The sequence below is a fragment of the Stegostoma tigrinum genome, chromosome 1 (genome assembly GCF_030684315.1).
Source record: "Stegostoma tigrinum isolate sSteTig4 chromosome 1, sSteTig4.hap1, whole genome shotgun sequence".
Classification (NCBI taxonomy): Eukaryota; Metazoa; Chordata; class Chondrichthyes; order Orectolobiformes; family Stegostomatidae; genus Stegostoma; species Stegostoma tigrinum.
In genome coordinates this window covers 66,777,872-66,803,829 of record NC_081354.1, presented here as the reverse complement: position 1 = coordinate 66,803,829, position 25,958 = coordinate 66,777,872, and the positions used below count along the sequence as shown (strand labels likewise).

At 40.9% G+C, this 25,958-nt stretch overlaps 1 protein-coding gene across 9 annotated transcripts in view; it reads right to left on the bottom strand.

The window, feature by feature from the left end:
* ndst3 (N-deacetylase/N-sulfotransferase (heparan glucosaminyl) 3) overlaps window positions 1-25,958 on the bottom strand; it is a 989,735-nt gene that overhangs the window by 530,590 nt on the left and 433,187 nt on the right. Inside the window, exons 1-2 of one of the 9 annotated variants that reach the window (XM_059646057.1) lie at window positions 18,888-18,977; window positions 594-698 (exon numbers count right to left, since the gene is read on the bottom strand). The exons of 7 other annotated variants lie outside the window; for them this stretch is intronic. The gene's annotated coding sequence lies outside the window, so the exon portion shown is untranslated. Of the gene's footprint in view, window positions 1-593; window positions 699-18,887; window positions 18,978-25,958 lie in introns of those variants that run through there. One more of the 9 variants, XM_059646033.1, reaches the window with a different exon arrangement.

Genomic DNA, 25,958 nt, shown 5'->3' with positions numbered 1-25,958 from the left:
TTCAATAGTGCCTGATGAAAATGCACTTTAGGGAAGCAACCATTCACTGAGAACAGAGGATGACATAAATTTCACCACTAATGAAGAAACAAAGAGGCCTCTAAATGTTATGAAACAAGGCTTCGCTCTCACAACTCAAAACACTAAAAACTTTAAACTGCATCTTCTAGCTTCCTGTTCCAAATACTCAACATTCCAGCCATTTCTTTTTACAATTTTTTTTAACGTGAGTTTGTATGTGTTTGACATGTCACTTTTTCCTTTGTGGGCGGAGCATATTAGATCACAAAATTCCTCTCACTTTCCCCTTAGAATTGATATCCTCATTTTTAATTTGCTCTTTCTCAATCATTCAAGTGAAGATTAATAGCTGCATGCTAAAAAAAACAATTTGCAGGCGACCGTGAAGGAGTTAAAAAGTTAGGAGCTTATTCCTCATCCTCACCTGATCACAAAAAGAATCTCACAATCACGCCTGGTGTTTATCGATCAGAATATTACAAGGCGATAACATCAAAAACAAACAAGGACCTTAGAGTTCAGAGGAGAAATTTTTGAGTATCATAACAAAAGATAAATAAATGACAGCCTACCAAACACTTGCTCATCGGCCCTGAAGCATGTGAACTGTATGTGTGATCCTCGTACGGCGAAAAGTTGAAATGATCCGAAGTAGCGCTGCACAAGTCTGCAGAAAACTGAATGGAAAATACCCCAGTGTTACACCTTTGATCAAAAATTTGGAATGGGCATCACCACAGCCAAGGAGGAAGAAATGCTGAAGAAATCCTTAGGCCCAACTAAGGGCTGCATTCTACCTTCACTGAAGATTTCGTTGGGCAGTGGAAAGCCAATGAGAGTGGCCAGGCTCCTTTCTTGGCAAAGTTAGCAGAAGGACAATAATGCAAATGGATAGCTCCTCCTGGAGGTGTCCTGTGTACACTATGGGGTTTTGGGTAACACACCAAACCCAGCTTGCCATCCTGTGAATGACCCATTCCGACTATTTGCTTCCTGTTAGCTGATTCTCAGTTCATACTAGTATATTAACCCAAATTCAATGGGCTCTTATTATGTCTATTAAACTTCCATGTGAGACCCTAACAAAAGCCTCTTGAAAATTTAATGATATCACTTCCATGAGGTCTCCTTTGTCTGTGTTACAAATAACATCCTTTAAAATCTCTGACAGGGTTCTCAAACGTGTTTATAAATGCATGTTGACACTGTCCAATATTATTGTTATTTTCTAAGTGTCCATTTTCACATCCTTTTTAATAGATTTTAACAATTCTCCTGCCACTGGCATCAAATTAACAGGTCTGTCGCTCTCCACTTTCCCTCTCTTTTTAAACAGTGGTGTTGCTCTGCTACTTTCCAGTCAGCAGGAGCCTTTCCACAGAATACAATTTTGAAAGATAGTGATTAATATATCCACTATCTCTGCTGCCACTTCTCTCAACACGCTGGGGTATGACTCATTTCATACAGGAGATTTATCAATCTTAAATCCAGTTAATTTTTCGAGTATTACCTCTTAATTAATACTAATTTCTGTCAGTTCCTTATTTTCATTTGTCCCTCGGTTGCTTAATATTTCTGAGAAATTTTTTTGTATCTTTCTAACTAAGTATCAATGCACAACCACACATCATTAATATTCAGCTTGCCATTTTACCAAACATGTCAAACAAGCTGCATTTTGAGAAACTGTGCCGCCATGGAAGTCAGAGCAGATACCTGCCAACTTAAAGGGCCTCCCATATAAAGAACCAACATCTCAATGCACGTAACATGGGCACTGGCCCTGCGTGCGACACACACACACACACACACACACACACACACACACACACACACACACACACACACACACACACACACACACAGACATTCACATCCAACTTGAGCCAACCTCTATGAACCTGCAAGAACCACTACATTTCAATGCTGTAGCTGGCTATTATCATTGTAATGCTACAGCAAGAACACTATGCTTAGGGACACCCAAGTTCATGGGTTGGACCAGGTAGCATTCCCTCACTGAACCCCGCATCTTCACTGTCTTGCCTTGACTTTTTGTGCTCTGCCCCCTCTGCTAGGCTCACAGTCCTGTACTGCCTTGCTATAAACTTGTCATAATTGCTCGCACTCCTCACTCAAAACGAGGGTGCTAGCCTTTGCTCACAGGTTCCTGGCATAGTCAGTGAAGAGCAACCTCCAATCACACTCCAACTCTTGCACACGGTCAATCAACCTCTCAAGATGATCAGAGTTAGGGAAATGTACACAAAAGGGGTAAGGAGCCAAATGTTGGGCAGTTTAACTCCTTCAGCCCTACTCCTATCATGAGAGAGACAGGCAGGCATTACAGCGAGATGAAAATGAATGGTACATCTGTTATTTTTGATGCAAATGGAGATTCATTTGAAGTGAGTAGGCAGCACAGGCAGAATGCAAGATTATGATGATGGGTGTTGGACTGGGTGATAGTAAGTGTGGGAAGATGCTGTGGGCAATGATAGGGAGGGAGAGCATGAACCTTGGTGGGAGGTTTATGCAGGAGCAGAGATAGAGTAAATGCTGGCTACTGGAGAAAAAACAGCAACAGAACGGAAAAGATCATTTACTTTCTTCCTATACTATTGTGCATTCGTCTAAATGGATAAAACTGCACTGACTTGGGAGGCAATCTTAAAGCATGCTGGCATAGACTGGTGTTGTGGTCTCTGCTGCTGGTCCTGAGGGAACAGGAAGTCACAATCCTCCACCAGTCCATCTAGCAGAACCTCTGGGTCCCTGCCAACAAAGCAAAACGCCAACTTCTTCTTACCTGCCACATCTGGGTCAGGTGTCAGGAAACATACTGAACTGTTCCAGACAAACTGTACTTATCTGAGTGCACAGTGGCTTTTTTTAAATGGTGGCGCTGTATCAAGGATGTTCATTAATTCTGAGATATCTAGGCAGTGGCAAGTTGCTCTGGGAATGGCTTGTTCTGGGAATGGCATGATCAGATGGGGATGGAATAGGACATGAGGGTTGTCATAAGCACAGGGTTGGTAACTACAGAAACAAATCTGGTAAAGTATGGTGAGGGGTGGCATGACGACACAGTGGTTAGCACTGCTACCTCACAGCACCAGGGACTTGGGTTCGATTCCACCCTCGGGCAACCATCTGAGTGGAGTTTGCACATTCTCCCCGTGTCTGCGTAGGTTTCCTGCGGGTGCTCTGGTTTCCTCCCACAGTCCAAAGATGTGCAGGTTAGGTGGATTGGCCATAGTGTTCAGGGATGTGTAGATAAGGTGGGTTTATAGGGGGATGGGTCTGAGGGGCGATGTGGACTTGTTGGGCCGAAGGGCCTGTTTCCACACTGCAGGGATTCTATCATTCTATAAAAACTCATTCAAAAAGCTTAACAGTACTAACACATAACCAAACATAATGTAAGATTCAGCCCAACATAACTGTTTAATTTCTTCACTACTTTCCTGTACGCAAATAAATTGTCCTGTCTCCATGTGTAACGGGCTCACATTTGTCCCAGCTACTTTTGTCCTTACTCATAATCCTAAAGAAACTTTTATGTTTTCTCTTGTTGACTTAGATTTCTAGAAAGTACTTACTAACATGCCAGAATGAAAGATTATTGCAAAAAATAAAATAGCATTGCGTAGAGGGTAGCATCTTACCAATGTTAAAAGGTTAGCTGGCTAACAGAAAACCATAAGGAGGTAAAAGTGGGTCTTTGATAACAAAGTGTGAAGCTGGATGAACACAGCAGGCGAAGCAGCATCTCAGGAGCACAAAAGCTGATGTTTCAGGCCTAGACCCTTCATCAGACAGCATTAGATAAGTGGAAGGTTGACAAGGTTGTAACAATTGGTACGTCACAAGATCATTGCTGGGACCTTCAGAGTTTATAATTTGCATAAACAACTTGGATGAAGGGACAGAGGCTTGGTAGCCAAATTTGCTAATGACAAATGGAATGTTAGGAATGTAAGTAGGAATAGGATTGAGTGAGGTAATGCTTCAGTTCTACAGAACGCACTTGAGAGCGCATCTGGAGTACGGCACACAGTATTGAACACCTCATTTAAGGAAAGATGTAATTACACTTGAAGCAGCAGACAGTTTACCACACAATAGCCTGGAATGGGGCTATGTCTTGTGGAGAAAGGTTGGACAGATTATGCTTGCATCCACTGGAATTTAGAAGAATAAGAGATGAATTGTTTGAAACTTAACATCCTGAAGGGTCTTGACAGAAGAGAAATGGACATGTTTCCACTGATGCAAGAATCCATAATCAGGGGTTATCATTTAAAAATCAGGGATCGACCATTTAAAACATGAGGTAAATATTATTCTCTGAGAGGGCCGTGAATCTTTGGAATTTTCTTCCTGAAAAGGCGATAGATGCAGAATCCTCCAATCCTTTTAAAGAAGGTGTAATGCTAGATTCTTGTTATGCAACTGGGTGAAAGGTTATCATGGATAGGCAGGAATATGGATTTGAGGTTACAACCAGATCAGCCATCATCCTATTGAAAGTTTCAAAGGCTAAATGGCCCACTTCTGCTCCTTTTCCTGTGTTTGTATGACCACTGATCACTGGTTTGCATTTCAATGCTGTTTTCCCTTTAATCAGTTTCTCAGCTATCCTTTGCTGGCTACTAACTTGGGAATCTTGGAATGTTAACTCTGCTTTTACTCCACACATGCTGGCAGACCTGATGAGTTTCTGCAGCAATTTCTATTTTTGTTTCAAATATTTTTGCATATTTTCCCAACCCTCATCCCCCATATTTTCCCTTGTTCAGATTTATGAGCCTAGTCTCAGAATGGTGTATGTCATATTCAAAATTACTATTACTACTCTACTATGTCATGGTTACTATCTCCCAAAGGCTTATTTACAGCAAAACTATTAATTAGCTCTTTGTCATTACATAATACTGAAAATAAACATCTCATTCCCAAGTTGGTTCCTCAATATACTGCACCAGGAATCATCTTATACACACATCAGAAATACATCCTCTACAGTAATAGTGCTGATTAGAGTTATCCAGAATGTAAATAAATTAAATGTTCACATTATTACACTCTATTATCCACATTTCATGCATCTCCAGTTTCCCAAATTACAGTGCACCCAACATTACTACTACAGTTTGGTGGCCTCAAATCAATTCCCACCATTTTTTTCTGCCCCTTTCTGTTCCTTAGCTCAACCCAAACTGAATCGACACCTTGATCCTTCGATCTAAGATCCATTCAGGTTATTCAACTAATCATGTCATTACTGAGTACTACCCATCTCATTCAGCCAGTATAAAACTGTGCTAAACCCAAAAGCCCTGCAGCAACAACAGCATGTATTGAAAACCTTTTTAAAAAGTTATTCATAAATGTGCTATAGCCCCTTAAAAGAGTCATTTAGACCTTTAAAATAGCAGTAGTAACTATGATGACATCTTCCCAACTACTTGACATCTCTTTATCTCAGTTAAATAAATATTGAACTATTGAAAAAGACTATCAACCAGCCCATGGTTTCACTTCTGCGCATTTCACCAGATCTCCAACTTACTTGGCATAGATCCCCAAGGTGCTTTTCATTACAACAGGTAGCCAGCTGTCATTTGACCCAGCTGTCTGACAGTAAACATGTTAAAAATTTCAGAACTTCTGAATGTAGAATTTCTGCCAGATGCCAAGGAAACAAATATTTCTGGACTTCCCATCCCATAAACCTATTTCCTTCTTTAGCCTTCTGCACAATCCCATTCTCTAACCAGCCCTGAATTAATATCAAGACCATATTCTCTCATTACAGTTTGTCTACAACCATCTGCCCTATTCTCCCCTCTCTTTCTACAACTTGGTCAACAGATGGTTTAATTCCAAAATGCAGCATACTGATGTCTGACAGTTCTTTGAACGTAGTTAGCTCCCACTTTTATCAACCTTTATTACACTGGTCACAAGCACACGCCTGACCTTGCTAGCACACAGAAGGCGATAAAATTGTATGAAACAAGCAGACAAAGGATACATCATCAATCCCTTCGAAACCTTTTCATTGCTCAGCCAAAAAGCAACCTAAAAGTGATGAATAAATATCTCCTGAACTGAGAAGGGGTCACCAGGCCTGAAACATTAACTCTGATATTTTCTTCATAGATGCTGCAGGACCTGCTGAGCTTTTCCAGCAACTTCTGTTTTTGTTTCTGATTTTCAGCATCCGCAGTTCTTTCCAGTTTTTATTTTTAATAAAATTCCCTATTTTTCTTAATGACATGCTTGATGCTGAATTGTGACTACCTGTGGCTAAGCTCACAGTGCTGTGTTTGATCAGTGGCAGTGAGTTTGTTGTATTATGATAGGCTGCGGCTAAGCTCACCATGCAATCATTGGCAATGCAGCTAACTGGATTTGGCTGTGACCAGGTAAAGCTGTCAAATTGCTGATTGTGATTAGTTGCAGTCCAGCTAGCTCCTGTCATTGGGGATCTGACTGACAGCCTCCAGTTTGCCTTTCCAATTGTTAGAAAAAAAGAAATGTGTGATTTGAGAAAATAAACAACATTGCAAATACTTCTTCAAAATCCATCATTGGACAGATCAAACTGGGAGAATGGTTATCAAATGACTTCAATTGTTTTTCTTTTGCTGTTTAGTATTGATCATTTTCATTTATTAAGAGCATCATTGAACTGTTTACATTTGGAATTAAACACTCTCATCTACCCTTGTTCAATTAAATGGTAACTTTCATCCCCCTCTCTGATGAAGGGTCTAGGCCCGAAACGTCAGCTTTTGTGCTCCTGAGATGCTGCTGGGCCTGCTGTGTTCATCCAGCCTCAAATTTCACAATCAATGAACCAGGCTTTTTAACGAAAATAGGTTTGATTAAATCTTTACCCCTTCATTTTTTTCAAGTAAGCTTTGCACCTAGTGGGCCTTTCTTGTTATTGGTTTCCTGGCCACATGAGTGTTTTTCCTGGTGCTGGAAATAATGTATAAAATTATTTGTGCAAATGGTGTCTTTACTGATTCCCTGCACTTACACACACATAACACTGGTGCTGAGGGGAAAAATAAGCAGTAGTGCAGGGGACACAAAAAAATACATTGGGTGAGATCTCACTTATTTTTTTGAGTGTGGAGCTTAAAAAGAAAGAAAATGGAGGTATATCTACTCTGGAGTGAGTTGGATCTCACCTTATATGCTTCATAGCTCATGACTTATGCATCCACATGTAGGATGCCAAATCTTATGCACAGGAAGTTCTGAATTGTGCTGGGACCCCCACTGCTGCAACTTCCAGGCGTTGCGTTTAAAAGGCACCCAGACAGCTCTTCACTTTATGTAAGCCAGGAGTGTTATTCAATCTCTGTTGGTTGTCACCACCCACCACTAGAGATATCCGACACCAGGCAGAAAGTGACCCTGAGCTTCAACACACTACCTCACACATTATCCTGCAGGCCTTCCCATGACTGAGGGGAAGTAATGACATGGTAACAGGAGGCTGGCCCAGTTGACAAAGGCAGCTTGGATTGAGAATGCTGTGGAGGTTAGGACCTGTGGGCAGCTCAAAATAACATGGGTTCAGTGTGGCAGGAGGATGAATTGTTGCTACAATGTGGCAAACTAAATGCCAATGCCTACACTTGTTAGTCAGGGCAGGTAAGGGTTATCAGGGGTAGATCGAAGTGTAGAATTCCGAACATAAACAGTTCAGCTATGATCTTAATGAATGTTGGAGCAGGCTTGAGAGAATGAATGGTCCACTTCTGCTCATGATTAAGGGGTCTTTTCAATGCTATATGCTCTAATTCACGAGAAGTCACAGTGTAAGTTTACCACTGCAGAGTCTGTCAGACTTAAGGTTAGGACCCAAGCATCTCCACTACATGGTTCACGTGTACTGATTATGACTCAATTAACTGAAGCCACCAATGTTGAAATACTTGCAACACAGTGGTGTTGCTTCTCACATATGACAGGGTTTACACTTAAAATATAAAAGAAGATACAACACTTAACAGCTCACATGTTGGCTCACTGACATTTCATCTCAACGTGAAGAACATTTGCCTGATACGCTTTCAACAAAGTTTTGTCTGGGATAAGGACACAATGCCAAAGTTTGGGTCAGTCAGAAAATGTCAGGGATATTTCAAATGCAAACATCATATAATGATCTCCTGTTTTTCACTTACTCTAGCCTTTTGATGCCAACAGAAGCTCCATTCACTCAGAACTCAACTCCTCAGATGCCCCAAACCACCTTCTTCTCACCAGTAATGCTAACCACCTCTAGGGATGGACACTCTATCTTCATCGACGAACGCAGAGAAAGGGCTCATGTAGCCATGTTAATGCATCTTAATGCTTTTTCTATTCTCTAGGAGAAAGGTATAGATATTATAAATCCAACAAACCCAGATGTTGGGGTTTGTGTGGGCATGACTATCCTAAGGTGAAAGACTGGTTTTGAGCACAGGCAGCAGAACTGACAAGTGAGAGACAGAAAGAGAGAGAAAGAGACAGAGACCTATAGCTGTGCTGAAGTGAAGACTGGATAAATGCACCATCTGCTCAGCCAGCCTTCAAGCTGCGACTCACCTCTGCACACGAATAAACAGCATCATATCACATCTTCGGTGAGTTGGGTGGATTGTGTCTACTAAATCTTTACATAATTCAATACAGCCTCTGGAAAAAGAGGAAAAGAGCCCCGTTGCTAGCACCACCTCTTGATGAGGAAGGGTCAACACCATATGAGGATGCTTCATCAAAGTGTTCTTCCCCATGCTCTACCAGCACAGATGTGTTCACCTCAGTGGATAAACTATCTGCAGTAGGCACAGGGTCACCAGGTCAGTCAGCAGAACAGTGATGCAGGAAGTTAGAGCTAAGTTCCCTGACTGAGGACTGTTGGAGGATAGAGCCAGGCAAGGCCCTCTACAGATAATGAATCTACAGACTCAGCCATTAATGAGCCAATGTATAAGCAAGCAGGGTCATCTGGCAAAGGTGGCAGAGATGATGCACAGATTGCAACAAATGGCCAAGGAGTCTACCCATGTTTTGTCTGATGCCCTGACTTCAAAGATTGAACATATGGCTGCCTCTTTGGAACAGCTGTCAGCTGCCACTGAGAGCCAGGGCAAGCAGTAACTGCCAGCTATGTGTAGACGCCTTGACTTAAGCAATTTACTGGCCAGGTAAGAGAAGATCAAAGAACCTCCAAGTGCCCTGTTCCTCGAGGGGTGAGGGAAGTGCCATGGCAGATGGCCAGGAAGGCACCCAATGATAATCATCCCCAGAGTGCCCTGCTTCTCAGGCTCCTCTCTGCCAGAGACTCAGCTGCATCCAGCAAGTCAGGCTGAGAAGGTTAAACCTGCAGCTTTAGAGATGTCCCCAAGCAAGCCAGAACCTTCAAAGCCCAGGAGAAACCACAGGATGCCTGCCAAAGTTATCTTAGGCAAGCTGGGAAAGCACTTAGTAGTCTTCCTCCAGCTCAGCTGCAGCTGTCAAGCTAGTACCCTGATGTAACAAAAGGAAAAGAAAGATGAAAAGAGCTTGATATCACTTTGGCAACATGGATGTCAATGCTATGTTGAACCAAGTACTATTCACAAATATAGCACTTTGTACTATTTTAGTACAGTCCCTTTCTATCTGTTAAGGCTTCTGATTTATTCCCTCCATCTTAGATCTCAATTGCTCAAGGTGATTATATACACATCACATGGAGCTGTAGGTACAACATTGAGAATGCTATTTTCTGCTGCCTTCTAAAAGGAACATGACCGAGGGGAACTGTCAACTTTAGCTGGATGTGAGAGTTTGGAGAGTCAGTAGGCTCAATAAATATCTGCAATAGCTGAAGGCCCCTTCCTCATGATGTTACAGGAATGTATACATAGCCTCCCCCGTATTACGACATGGCTCCGCACAGATGCTCTGGTCGGGAGTTGACGGCCTGTTGCACATCAGGAATGGAGGGAAATTGGATGGCTCAGGCAGTTTGGTTCTCTGAGTTCAGACTGAACTGGACAAGCAGATGTGTTTTCCTGAGATGGGCAGCCGTGAAGTCAAGAAAGTAGTTTTGAATGGCAAACTGGGAGATGCTGCCGATGGGAAAGGAGCTGCAATACATTCGCTAGAGCCTGTCATGGTATAATATTGGTCACACTGAGAATTATATGCATGTAATCGTGACTTCTGGTGGCTTTCATTACCCTGCCCTGCAACCTTGGATCAACAGCATGCCATTCTACATTATCCCAGTGCCTGTAAGAATCAGACACGTGGGCCAGTGAATGCTCCTGCATGATTTCACATAAACCAATGCCAATTAACACTCTCTGGTGAAGGGTCTAGGCCCGAAACGTCAGCTTTTGTGCTCCCGAGATGCTGCTTGGCCTGCTGTGTTCATCCAGCTCCACACTTTGTTATCACCAATTAACACTCAATGTTGTGTGTGAGATATCCTTCAGCTCAGAGTTCAATGCAATGGGACCTGATAGGGATGTCAGTGTGACAAGTGGCTAGTGTCTGTTTTGTACATTTTAAAACAGTAGACTGAAAAAGAAAGAATAATATTGCAAGTCAGGGATTGCAAAGATGGCTGCATGGTTTGGAATCAAATAACTTGATAGGTTTTACGATGCATGTTTATATAGCTGTGTGCTCCAGGAATTTACAGATGAACTGGCATCAACGATTGTTTACAAGTGAAGCTGATTGGAGAGATCTAGCGGCCAATTGTCAATGATAAAGGTCTTTTGTCTGCCAACAATGATGTGATTGTTTATCAGGTTTTTGAACAGTTTGGGCTGTGAACAAGGCAGGGAGAAGCTAATTCAGACCAGAAGATGAACCAAATGACCTGGATCAACCAAAATCTTTTCCACATGGTTCTCTGCAGTAAACTAAACCTTGAAGAATACCACCGTATCTTTTCTTCAGCAAATGCTGCAGAATCAAAGCAATACAATAGTTTAAAAGGATGCCATATGGCCTGATCTCCTGTCTTTTCCCCATTTTTGCACACAATACTGTTATCTGAAAATATATCCAATGTGTTCTTCCGTTCCTCAGTGAAACCTATCTCATACAATTTGCGACTTTGAATTGGATAAGTCAGAGACCTTTCATAAATAGGCCAGCCATCCTGTGCTTCTTACAAACTAGTTCTTGCATTTGAAAAAAATAGTTAATGAGAAACCTTCAGATCAACCAGAATAACAGTCAGAATCTCTACAGTAGATCTTGGGGGGAAAAAAAGACCATGGAACTGTTTTCCATTTTCCCTTCTGCCAATGCGATTTTTCTTTTAATAAAGGCAAAATAATGTGGATGCGAGACATCCAAAACAAACAGAGAATGCTTCTAGAGAGTCATATTGGACTCGAAACATGAACTCTCTTTCTCCCTCCTTTGATATTTTTTCCCCCTTTTCATGTCTGTCTGTCAGTATGTATGGGGGAGTTTAGAGTTTTAAGTTGTAGCATTTATTTAATGTAGTTTGATTGTTTAGCTGTAGTTAGGATCTAGTGACCGATAATAAATAGTGACTCGTCAGGTACCAAAACCTGATTTGTTTTAAAATTAATATGGGTGTGAAAGTCAGCAACTTTATTTATTTTGCACATTTCTTTAAAATAAAAACTTTCTTTTTTGAAGAATTCTGGAATAGCAGGACTTGGTTTCAGCATGCTACCATAGTTAGTTATGGCATAAGATCTTATTAATCTTTATGCTGCAGTGAGCACTTCATTACAGTGCATAGTCCTTCGTTGAGTACTTTGCACAATTTCCTTGTTTTTGGTTTCTGTTTCGTTTCACAGAGACTCAAGTGTTTGAGCTGTGCAGGAACTAGTGAAAACAGAGCTCAGCCCCTTCTCCTTTCTATTGTGCATTCTCAGGGAGGGAAAGAATGCTGCAACAAGTTTTTCTTTCAATTCCTTCCTCCTCAATCCTCTCCCTCTAAAATACACTCTCCCTTCCCACCATCACTACAGATGCCCTTCCCCTTTCGCATGGCAACCTCTCCTTTATGCTTCAATTTCTTGCACAATTGCCCTCCCTGAGCATTCACCCATCTAATTCCTTATGCCCACTTTTCGCACTGTACCACTCTTTATTCTATTCACATACTCTTTCAACCCCTGGCAGCACACCTCATAAGCTCACTCTGCTCTGCAGCTTTCATTCTTCTTCCATCCTTAGCCCTCTCAGTGTTACTTTGTCTCCTAGTTGTCTACGTCCACTCCCTAAGATCCTTCCAGTACCCCTATCAAATAGGTCCTTAAGTTTAACACCTTGCCATACCTTCCCAGCCTTATTTGTAAACCATCTTTTCAGTCACTTTTCTGTTGGATCCCTTTTCTGTTGTAACCACTTTCTTTTCAGTCTTTTTACTTCTCAGCAAGTCATAACTGTGCCATTACTTGCCCAGTTTGCTGAGCCATACAGCCTGCATCCCTTGGACGTTAGCAAGGGAGAAAAACAATATCTTGCAAGACTGGCTAGGAATGACATTTCCCTTGTATTGGGTGGACTTGGCAGTTTCCAGTCCTTATTCTGTAATAATTTAAGCAAAAAGAACATCTTGGAAGGACCCAGGCTATTGAGAGAATATGCATCCAGTAGAGTTTCCGGGGTGATGTTTAGCCCGCCAGGTACACTCCTCCAATAGGTTTGTGAACCAATGTTTTCCCTGTTTTATTTCCAAACAGGATCATGCCAGTGAATATAATTCCCATGGGCTGGGGCAATGGTGAATTCTCATACTATGCTGAAGAATGCAAGAGATTTTCCCAACTATCAATGTTGGGAAAGGTTCTGAGATCTTAATAGCAGAACTTTAACCTGACTTCAGAACCTGAATAATAAAATGTGAGGCTGGATGAACACAGCAGGCCAAGCAGCATCTCAGGAGCACAAAAGCTGACGTTTCGGGCCTAGACCCTTCAGAACCTGAATGTTGGCTTTCTATCCTGACTGCCAAAACACTTGGAGGACACCCAGAAGGTTCTTGCCCAAAGGGTCAGCTCTACACAGGCTGGTGAAGCACCAAGTTTGACAGAGGGCATTTGAAAATGGAACTTATTTTTAAAAACAGCAGCTAAGGAAGACAGTTGTGTTTTTCACTCACTGAATTTTCACTCTCCATTGTTTGCAAAAAAAATAGCTGCTACCCTGGGATAGGAAAATTCAACTTAAATCTTTAAATATATCTCAGCACTTTTCTATCAGTTGTTCTTTACATCGTGTTTCATACTCAGGCTCTCTTCTCCTTTTGACAGAGAAGCTAAACCATTCAAGTACCATATACTTCAAAATATTTCCTTTTATCAGCAGTGCTATTCCATAATCTTGATTCATATACCTGCAGGCAAACATTTCTGAGGTTTAGTAGGCCAGAAAAGTGAATGATGTGTAACAACTCTACACTCAGACTGATATATCTCAGTTACCTCCAGCTGAATCCAACCAAACTGTTATATGTCTCTGTACGGAATAGCTCTGAAAAACAAGGTTTATTAAATTGGATTTCGGTAGGCAGAAGGAACAAATGCTGCTGTGAATCATTCTGCATCATTAGTAATATCAATTTGAATTGGTTCAAAGCAGATACACACAAACCAGCAGAGCTTAAATTGGTGAAAGAAGTTTGAGTCCTTGTCTTAAAAATAAATTGATCTTCAATAAAACCATCCAAATTGATCTAATTGTCAACAAAATGCCCTACTATTTGACCTTTACGTTAACCTGAATTGACCAAGGGTAGTCTGTTTCATTTTTCAGAAATGATACATCCATAATGTTCTTGGTAGCGAATTTCAAAACCAGTTTCCCTCAGTGCTGTCAGTGTTATGTATGTACTGATAAAGCAATCTGAGAAACATTCAGTACTTTTTTCCTTTGGATTATTTACAGCACTTACACCTTTGAGGTCAAGGCAAGGAGGGCATTGGATTGATTTTTTTCCAAAAAAACCTGATATTTGTGATATTAGGTTTGTTTCAAGCAAGGTTTACCTGCTTTTTATATATTTTGCGTTCAAAATCTTGGACTTCACATCTTATATTTTCCATGACATTTGTTCTTGTACCGACGTCTTTGAGGGAAATAATGAAGATAGTCAGTCATGCTTCACTGAAATGACATAGTCGGCATGATCGGAAATAAAACACTTGAATTTGTGCAGAGAAAAAGAAAAGCCTTAAATTCTGAGAATCTGGAATGTACAAAAAATTGCCGTACCTGTCAGCCATAAGACCATAAGACATAGGAGTGGAAGTAAGGCCATTTGGCCCATCAAGTCCACTCCGCCATTTAAATCATGGCTGATGGGCATTTCAACTCCACTTCCCTGCAATCTCCCCGTAGCCCTTGATTCCTTTTGAGATCAAGAATTTGTCGATCTCTGCCTTGAAGGCATCTAATGTCTCGGCTTCCACTGCACTCTGTGGCAATGAATTCCACAAGCCCACCACTCTCTGGCTGAAGAAATGTCGTCTCATTTCAGTTTTAAATTTACCCCCTCTAATTTTAAGGGTGTGCCCATGGATCCTAGTCTCCCCGCCTAATGGAAACAACTTCCTAGCGTCCACTTCTTCTAAACCAACAAAGGACATGTCAATATTTCAAGTGGGACATTTCACTGGAACTGATCAGGAAAGAAATCACCAAGCTGAATCCTATCAGACATGTGGACCCTATATATTTTCCTTCAGATACTGCTTAATCTGCTTTGATATTAAGTATTTTGCGTGTTTAATTTTAAACTGAATTTGCACGACAGATGGAATGTTGGTATGACATAGTTTCCCTGCATCAACATTCTAGTTACTAGGTGAGGGTGAGGTTCCCCTTAGATTTAAAGTTCAAGGTAAACAAAACACAATGTTTTCATTTCCCCAATTTTCATTCAGTCATTAGTAGCACTAGCCAAATGATTCCATTGTGACTGCTTTGCTTTTCATGCAGCCTGTGGTCTCTTTGTAATGCAGGGGACCCCAGCAACTTTGGTGATCCTGTGTTACAGGCTGTGTGACACTTTTAAAGTTTCTTTGCCAATTAAAGGAAGATTACAGATCTGGAAAGTCCCAGCAGATAGCAATTATCTCAAAGCTCTTGAAAGAGGTTGTAACGCACAAGTGAGACAGCTTTTTTTGAGTTAGAGACACTGCATAAGAGCCCTCCAACGAGTCAGAGTCAAGAAGAGGGGACATGGCACCTGACTGGAGAGAAGCCATCCAGCAGCAGCCAGAAGAGAGAACAGGAATATTTAGGATAGCAAATGTAGTTCCCCTGTTCAAGAAGGGGAGTAGAGACAACCCTGGTAATTATAGACCAGTGAGCCGTACCTCAATTATTGGTAAAGTGTTGGAAAAGGTTATAAGGGATAGGATTTATAATCATCTAGAAAAGAATAAATTGATTAGGGACAGTCAGCACGGTTTTGTGAAGGGAAGGTCGTGCCTCACAAACCTTATTAAGTTCTTTGAGAAGGTGACCAAACAGGTAGATGAGAGTAAACCGGTTGATGTGGTGTATATGGATTTCAGCAAGGTGTTCGATAAGGTTGCCCACAGTAGGCTATTGTACAAAATACACAGGAATGGGATTGTGGGAGATATAGCAGTTTGGATTGGAAATTGGCTTGCAGAAAGAAGACAGAGGATGGTAGTTGATGGGAAATGTTCATCCTGGAGACCAGTTACTAGTGGTGTACCACAAGGGTCGGTGTTGGGTCCACTGCTGTTTGTCATTTTTATAAACTACCTGGATGAGGGCGTAGAAGGATGGGTTAGTAAATTTGCAGACGACACTAAGGTCGGTGGAGTTGTGGATAGTGACGAAGGATGCTGTAGGTTGCAGAGAGACATAGATAAGCTGCAGAGCTGGGCTGAGAGGTGGCAAATGGAGTTTAATGCAGACAAGTATGAGGTGATGCACTTTGGTAGGAGTAACTGGAATGCAAAGTGCTGGGCTAATGGTAAGATTCTTGGTAGTGTAGATGAGCAGAGAGATTTTGGTGTCCATGTACACAGATCCTTGAAAGTTGCCACCCTGGTTGACAGGGTTGTTAAGAAGGCATACAATGTTTTAGCTTTTATTAATAGAGGGATCGAGTTCCGGAACCAAGAGGTTATGGTGAAGCTGTACAAAACGCTGGCGTGACCGCACTTGGAGTATTGCGTACAGTTCTGGTCACTGCATTATAAGAAGGATGTGGAAGCTTTGGAAAGGGTGCAGAGGAGATTTACTAGGATGTTGCCTGGTATGGAGGGAAGGTCTTACGAGGAAAGGCTGAGGGGCTTGAGGCTGTTTTCATTAGAGAGAAGAAGGTTGAGAGGTGACTTAATTGAGACACATAAAATAATCAGAGGATTAGATAGGGTGGATAGGGAGAGCCTTTTTCCGAGGATGGTGACGGCGAGCATGAGGGGGCATAGCTTTAATTTGAGTGGTGAAAGATATAGGACAGATGTCAGAGGTAGTTTCTTTACTCAGAGAGTAGTAAGGGAATAGAACGCTTTGCCTGCAACGGTAGTAGATTCGCCAACTTTGGGTACATTTAAGTCGTCATTGGATAAGCATATGGACGTACATGGAATAGTGTAGGTTAGATGGGCATGAGATCGGTATGACAGGTCGGCACAACGTCAAGGGCCGAAGGGCCTGTACTGTGCTGTAATGTTCTATGCTCTATATGTTCTATCTTACCCAGGAGGCACCACAGATGTGGCAGCAATATTGAAGAGAATGCAATAGCCTCACAATAGTGAGTGAGTGGGCATGCTCACTGAACCATTGAAATGATACAGCACAGAAGGGGCCATATGGTCCTTCTTGTCCATGCTGACCCAAAGACACAGGGATGCCCTTTCTAACCTCAACTTTCTGCACACAGCGCAAATGCTTAAGCTGCGGATCAGGTTTTTTTTAAAGAGAATGTAAAGTCTCTACCACCAATCCAGGCATTGAATATCATACACCCACCATTCTGTGTAAAAAAGCTTTTCCTTTTGTCCCCTCTAATATTTCTGCCACTTTGCTTGATTTTATGAGTCCTGGTTTGTGAACTCTCTGCCGAGGGAAACAGGTTCCTCTTTTCTACATTATCTCTACGCCTCAGAATTTGGTCTACCTCAAATCAGGTCACCCCTCAGCCTTCTACTCTACAACAAAAACAACCCTAGCCTGTCCAACCTCTTGTCTTCTACTGCAGCATCACATTACTAACCCCACCACTAACCTTTTACTCTGCTGAATCTCCACCTTACAGACGCATATGCTGCCAGCACATCTCTTTGCCTTTGTCTACCTCTCGGTCGCCTAGCCCTGAGCTGCAAGGCTAAATACTGTCTCCCTCAGCAAAAAGTCACCAGCCCTTGACCAGCCATGCTGCAGTGACTGGGTGTCATTGCACAGGATCAGTTAGGCCATGACAGGTTAACGCAAAGGTCAAATAGCAGGGCATTCTGTTGACAATTAGATCAATTTGGATGGTTTTATTGAAGATCAGTTTATTTTTAAGACAAGGACTCAAACTTCTTTCACCAGTTCAAGCTTAGCTGGTTTGTGTGTATTTACTTCGAACCAATTCGAATTGATGTTACTAATGATGCAGAATGATTCACAGCAACATTTGTTCTGAAACTAGACAGTAAAGGAGCACACAAGTGTGAACTCTTTATTGCTGTTTGTATGTCTGGTTGTGCAATTGGATAAGTACGTTTCATAAAGGCTTTCGGTTGTAGTTTTTATTGCTGAATGTGCAGAGAGAACTTTGTGGTGTGATGTCTGAAGTGAATGTGACTGTGGAAAAACATTATTTCAACTAAAACAGAGCCTCAAAATTTGCTACAGCCACTTGAATGGTTACCTACTTCACTTCCTCCTCCTGATGTGGCCTCTCACAGGCAAGAGAGGATGGTTGCACCCTCATAATAGCAAGCTAGTTGAGAACACAGCACAAACAGGGAGACCTTCTCAGGTGTGCACTACATAGATCGCTTCCTAATGGTCTTGAAGGTAGAAATGTTGCTTCAATAGACTTATTCTCTGTTCAACAATATGATACATGGCTCACTGGCTTTCATTATGCTCAGTCTGCTTGCTTGTTAGAACAGAATGACAGAGGAGAGCCAGGAAGTCACAGACAGCGAATGGGGCATCCATGCATAATTGAGAGCCATTCAGAACAGCCAAATGCTAAAATTTATCCCCACATGTATTAATTAAGCCTCAAATAAAAGTCAGAAAGCCAACTTTAAGTCATTTATACCAAAGATGCTTTGAAACATTTTTCAGTGAAACCAGAAATACAACAGAATAAACAATATCTGAAGAAGATTTTTCACTTTATAGAAGTAAGCATTATTTTAATCATAAGAGTGAAAGTGACGTGAAACTGTCTGCTTCAAAACTGGCAAGTTTATTTTCCCCTTCTCCAGAAATGATTTAATCTTCTGTACAAAACCATACCTTAGAAAAGCTGACATAACACATCTCGCAAGTTAAGCATTCTCAGGAATTCTCTCCTCATTTCATTATAAAGGTTTTGAAAGCTACCAATCAACATCTTTACCCTCACCGCTCTCACATTATTTAATCACATGCAAGTTTAAACAGTGAGAGGCCTCATAGAACTACTCCCATTAGGGCACACACTTGTTGCCCTTGATTTTCCTTTATTTGTTAGAGTTCTAATTTAAACATTTTTGTGTCACTAGAAAGCTTTTGTGGTCATTCATTTAATTCTCCTGCAGCACAGGGAAACTACCATTTAGCAGATAAAAACAATCAATGCTGTTTAATATTTGATTGAATCTTGATACCTTATGGAGCCTATAAGCTTTCAGCTGTCCATATTTGTATCGCTACTGGTAATGTGGTTTCCATTTACTGGAAGTCTAATCTTACAGCATTGTCCAACTTTCTGATTTTCCTTTAATATTCAGCTTCCGTATCACCGGAACTAGAGAAATTGGGAAAGGTAAAATACATGATAAATTGCAAAAACAATAAAATCCATTACTTCCACACAGGCCATTTTTGAAACATCACATGACATTTTGCACACTCCACCTCGAAAATGATTTTGATTTATGAGGAAGGACACGATAAGCTAACAAAAATTAACTTGATTTGACTGGAGAAAGGAAAATTGAGGATGATTTAGGTTGGTAAAGCAGCAAAGTATGTAGCTTGGCAAAATAAACACATGTTTAAAATTACTAAGCCTCAAATGAGGCTGGTGGTTAGCAGAAACATTTTGTTTTCCTCAGATATGTGGAACAGGATTTCAAGAAAAATACTAAAGCAATTTTTAAGTTTTTCAAAGATGAAGGTCAAAAAGATCTTGTTTGACATGAAGGTAGAGGTGATAGGATTAAGACTTGACTGAGATGATCAAAGTTTCCATGTGGCATAGACTTTTCATCTTGAAATCTTGTGTTGCTGTTGTCATGTTGTTTGTGACAGACAGCACACCAAGGTTAAACAACAAAAACAAAAGGATGGAAGAACAGTTTAGATTTCGGCTTGATTAATTTTTGGCACAAGAACGAATAAAAGATAGACTTGTATTTCAGTAATGCCTTGCATGACTTCAGATCATCTCATTTCACTTCACATCCCAAAGATACTTAACTGGTTGTAATCACTGTTTTAATGCATTAGCAGTCACAGAGAAAAATCCCAGAACCGCTGTTCGTTCACTAACGCTGGGTCAAAATTCTGGCACTGCTGCCCTATTGGCACTGTGGGTCTACTTAAACCAAATGAACTGCAGACAACAGCTCACCACCACCTTCTCAAGGGCAACTAGGGATGGCCAATAAATGTTGGCTCAACCAGTGTCATCCACATCCCATGACTGAATAATGTATAAAACTTTGTTTCCTTTATTTTATGTGATAAGCCCGTGTTTTTTATTGAAGAATATTTGTAATTTTGTATGTATATGTTCACTAACCAACACCATTATAAAATGCACAAATTAAACTTATGACACAGCAGGCTATATTGCATTCTGGGATCTGTCTTGTCCGTTATTATCCTTAGCTGGGATACCAATACACTCTTAGGCATTAAAACCTTTCTGTCACTCAAATTAACTTGACTTCTAATCAAATCTAATTGTCCTCTAAAGAAATTAATAAGGCATTTCATTCTTAGGCTGTCATGCAAACTTAGAACTCACTTGAGATTCATTTGTGAAAAGTACATTCCACAAAAAAGGAAGCAGTCGGTTGGATCTTACCTATTTTCACTTTTTGTCTGAGTTGCTTCGAATACTTTGGAGGGATTGTTATCATGACCTGTGACAAGTTCTCTCGGCAATTCTCCCCTCATTACTTATCTATCAACCCTATAAGCATCTCACCTATTTGATTGCTGTCCCATCTCACCATTTGACCCTCCCAGAACAACTTGCCACGAAGTGAACATCTGCCAAAAGATGGACACACCTACACCATCTTTGAAAGCCCACTGTACTCCTGGATAAGTGCTGTCAGTCTACAGCTGCACAGTGCAGCTCAATATTTGCCCAGACATGGAAGATAGGGGAAATTTAGGGGCGAGTGAGCACTATAGCAACAAGAGAACAACTTGGGTAATGTAACCTGGACCAGTCACTCAGCTGGGTGTTTGCCCCTGTGAGCATTGTGTCCTTGCAAGAACATTAATATCAGAACAGCCCAATGTTCAGGGCTGAAGGGCAGAAGCATTCAGTACGATTTGAGATGTGCCACAAGGGCTGTATGATGCTGGTACAACATCACAGGATCCCTACAGTGTGGAAAACAGGCCCTTCGACCCAGCAAGTCCACACTGAACCTCACATCATCCCACCCAGACTCATCCCACATAACCCAATTAATCTACACATCCCTGAACACTATGTACAATTTAGCATGGCCATTCCCCCTAGCTTGCACATCTTTAGACTGTAGGGGGAAACCAGAGCACCCGGAGGAAACCCATACAGACATGGGGAGAACGTGCAAGCTCCACACAGACAGTTGCCTGTAGATAGAATTGGACCCAGGTGCTAAGCACAGAGCCACTGTGCTGCCCCTAAATGTTGAATGCCATTATCTGTGGATGTGGGGTGTTTGTGCCTGGTGTCCATGGACCACATCCAACATCGTCATCCTTCAGTGCAGATGGCAAGCTGACTCCACCAGGCTTTCAGTCTGGCTTCCTTGTCAAGTGGTCCTGATGTCATGCTCACTTTGAGAGTTGGTTAAGATGGAATGCTAAATATTAATGAGATCGGCCAGACTTTTAACAAAGCATCTAATTAGCAGGAATCAAAGGCAACAATCACTGAGTTAGCCCTCTCTACACTTAGAACATAGAACAGTACAGCACAGAACAGGCCCTTCAGCCCACAATGTTGTGCCGACCATTGATCCTCATGTATGCACCCTCAAATTTCTGTGACCATATACATGTCCAGCAGTCTCTTAAATGACCCCAATGACCTTGCTTCCACAACTGCTGCTGGCAACGCATTCCATGCTCTCACAACTCGCTGCGTAAAGAACCTGCCTCTGACATCCCCTCTATACTTTCCACCAACCAGCTTAAAACTATGACCCCTCGTGCTAGCCATTTCTGCCCTGGGAAATAGTCTCTGGCTATCAACTTGTCGCCTGATTCTGCCACAGCCCACATCACTCAAACCCTGATAAGATTCTGCACAATGTACCATTTCCTCACGTCCAATCGCAGCTGGAGATTTCCTCAAAGCTGCTTCTTTGATAGAGGCAAAGTTCTTTCTGTTGAAAACTGAGATGAGAAGAACTGCCTCGGATAGTTTTGTAGTAGGTCTACAAAAAAACATACTTCAGTAGCAATGAGCAAGGAAGGAACAGCTATTTAATGGAAGGAACAAATTACCACAGATGCTGGAATCTGTACTGAAAACAAAAAAATGCTGGAAATCATAGCTATTTAACGGAAGTTGTTGCTGAAAGCTAACTCACTGATATATTGCAGCTGTATGACTCAGAAAACAAAATCTCCTTTGTAAGTTTCCCATTTTCGAGCCTTTTATTGATATTTTGAACAGTGGTTGAGCAGTAATGCTGGGTAATTACCCGGCTGAGCTCAACATTCAAGGCTACAGGCAAGGGAAAAACAAGCTTGATCAAATGCTTCAGTAAATGTGATAATTTCTGTGCTTTTGGGATTGAGTTGGGGTGGGAGGACAGGATGTCAGGTCTGAACAGCAAAGATTTATGATCGATGAACATCCTGCAGTTTTTCTTGATGCACTTGGGATACAGTGCACATTTACACAGAATGTTTTCTTGATGAATTAAACGGTTAGAAAAGAGTTCATATTGTATTTTCACAGAATGGGTTGGATGGGTTAAGTGGTCATCTCTAATACTTTTTTCTTTAAACACATGACCTGCTGCCCCACATCACCCTTCCCCAGCATCCCACACCCACCCCACTTTCTGGAACTGTATTACTCAAGTGATACCCAGGAGTGGTGAGACCTTTGGATGAAATTTTTTAAAATTATATTTCATATTTTATTTTCTATTTAAGATTTGAAATCCCACTAACAAAAGGTATAACAAAATGAAATTGGTGTTTCTGCTTCCCAAACCAATCTGAAGATCACCAGTTACCCACCTTGAGCAAAATGGTCTCACACTTCACACAGTTGGTAGAGATTAAAATAATGAATAATTACAAATTAGATTGTTTAGCAAATTTAATATTCTATTGTGAATCTATTCTCTGGAAATTATGTTTTTATTTGCAAGACTATTGCCGATGATACGTATGAAACTGTTCAAACAGTTTATATTGCTCAATGTCATCTGTTCTATGATTTAGCTTCTGGTTCAATGAACGTTGCTAGGGAGGAAAATGTTTGCATTCTATATGGAATAAGTATGTTATCTGGCATTAATAGGGGAGGTGTTTTAAGTGACAGCATAAATTATTAGAACATAGTGGGAGCTGTTCAACAATGTCACTGAAACACCAAAACATGTCATTGTCTCGAAACACATCTCTGGATAATTAATTCATCCTAATGTATAATTTTCAAAATGTACCCACTGACGCAAATTTGGATGTAAAATAGAATGAAGATGAATGTGCTCCAGGGCTGAGGACACGTATTTCTGTACATTTTTGTTATTAATGTCTTTCAGTTGATAACCTAATTTAAATTGTATTTTTTGTGTTGTTAATTCAGGAACGTTTTGTTATTTGTTGACGGTTAACGTATCAGCCCACTTTTTGTTTGGTTGCAATACGGTTTTTATCTTCAGGCATCAGCACACTGCTTGCAAATTGTTACATTGTATGGTTTTGGTGGTTTTATTTTCTTAATACAAACAACTTGCATCAAAAGTACTACTACAAGTGTCTACTCAAAGCAAACTTTTTAATTCACATTTCTGTTTTACTGGGAAGTAGTTGAAATCAATATTGTGAAGAAGCTGAGAGTTGGGCGCATCCCTGTGGCATACCAGTAAAATATCCATATTGTAAATAACACTTGGTTGCTCAACCATCTTTTCGGTAAATCAACTTAAAGCCTCAGTCTTTTCCTCAGATCATAAAGTGATAATACACTTTTACCACCTGAAAGTTAGACTGCTGCGGTTTTCTAAGCTGTTTGGCATAATGAAAAGAGATAGTAGGAACTGCAGATGCTGGAGAGGGTCTAGGCCCAAAACGTCAAGCTCTCCTGCTCCTATGATGCTGCTTGGCCTGCTGTGTTCATCCAGCTCTACACCTTGTTATCTCAGGCATAATGAAAACATTGGTCTAGCAGGTCACATTAATCATTGTAATACTGATCAGAAGTGCTATCTTGGCTAGGACATTTTTAACCATTTACTTACATCAATCACATACCTTTATTATTGAATTCGGTGGAGGTGGAGCAGTATGGATTAATTGTACATTGCTATTTCGCTTTTGATTATGTGGGTTTGAAAACAATCCAAACTGACAGGATAGAAGTATTGCCTTGCTATTCACAAGCTCTGTTTATGCAGTCAAAGAATTCTTGACTTGCTTTTCTAATCTCTATGTCAAAGGGACCTAAATGCCAGACAATTGCTTTGTAGCAAGACCATAAAAAGGTGTAGTTGGGGTTTGCTACTGTTGGAAAATCTGCCTTGATTTTGCAATTTTGACTACAGTTTCATTCCTCAGTATGGTCATCCTTAAACATAATGAGCAGAAAGGAAAATCACCAGCTACCAAAAAAGGTGTGTAATGCAAACACGATATTGTTCTTGATTTTAAAAATCTCATTTAGAGCGAGTGGATATATTTGCTTCTAAAGGCCTACAAGGGATCGACACAGCTATGAAGGAATAAATAATTGTTAGCGAAACACCAATTTGTGCCAATTTATTTAAAAAAATCACAGGGGTGTTATGGCACGGAAGGCGGCCATTCAGCCGATAATGTCTACACTGGCTCTTCAAATGAGCATCATCACCTAATACCAATCTCATGCTTATCTCCCGTACCTCTGCACATTATTTCTATCCAAACAGAGTCACAGCATCATAATGTCATTGACCCTTCAGTCCAACTCATCCACACCGACCAGATATCCCATTCTGACTTAGTTCCATCTGTCACAATTTGACCCTTATCCCTCTAAACCCTTCCCATTCATACACCCATCCAGTTGCCTTTTAAATGTTGTAATTGTATCCATCTCCACCATTACCTCCTGCAGCTCATTCCATTCACATACCAACCTCTGTGAAAAAGTTACTCCTCATGTCCCTTTTAAATCTTTCCCCTCTTATGTTAAACCTATGGTTCTCTAGTTTGAGGCTCCCCCACCCTTGGAAAATGATCTTGGCTATTCACCCTATCCATGCCCCTCATGATTTTATCAATCTCTATAAGGTCACCCTTCAGTCTCCAACACTACAGACAAAAGAGCTCTAGCCTATTCAGCCTCTACCTGCAGTTCAAACCCTCCAGTGGCAACAACATCCTTGTAAAACTTTTCTTCAACCTCTCAACTTTAACAATATCCTTCCGAGAGAAAGGCATTTCTATTTCTAGCATAACAGTTGTTGGCACCTTAACTGCTCTATTCAGTAATATATAGGAACATTCTCCATCAGGGACTTGTCGAATACTTTTGTTTTACACTCTGATGATCATCTTGAAAAATCTGGACAAATTCATACTGCACACAGATGACACAGATTAAAATAATCTATAATTGCAAACCACCTTCAAAATCAAACACAGCTTGCTGAATCTGCTCTGCTTGCCTATGACCAAAATAAGTGAATGAGATTCAGGGGGAGCCTATCTTCAAATTTGAATTTGACAACATCCACTTGCAAATCTAGAGAAAGATCTTCCTCTTATCTGGGTTTGGAAGTCTGCCAAGAGCATTCGAGTAATCACCTAAGAACTAGGTCTGTATTCTGTTATTTTTGAAATCATACTATTGAACCATTACACGTAGATTATGTAGTCATAGAGGTGCACTCTTGAGAGGTTTTCAACAGATTATTTCCAATAGCTTGTTATCAGTATGAACAATGAAATGTTTGTCAAATAGATATATGAGGAGTCTTTGGGTTCCAAAACCAAAATTGAGAGTTTCCCATTCTATGTTGGAGTAGTTTGCCTGTGCTGTTCTAAGGATGTTAGAAGCAAATATAATAACCTTTTCATTCTGTAATAGACATTCTCCAAGTTCTTTTGGAATGGATGTAGTTCCAGGATAATAAGCTTGGAGGGATCATAAAAACATGCAGCTGCTGGCAGATCAAGTAACTTGAGATACTTAAAGATATGTTGAAGACCTTTCTACAAGTACAGAGTCAAAGGAGAGATACTTTAGTTACAAAAGCTAGAAATTTGGAGATTTAAAAAAA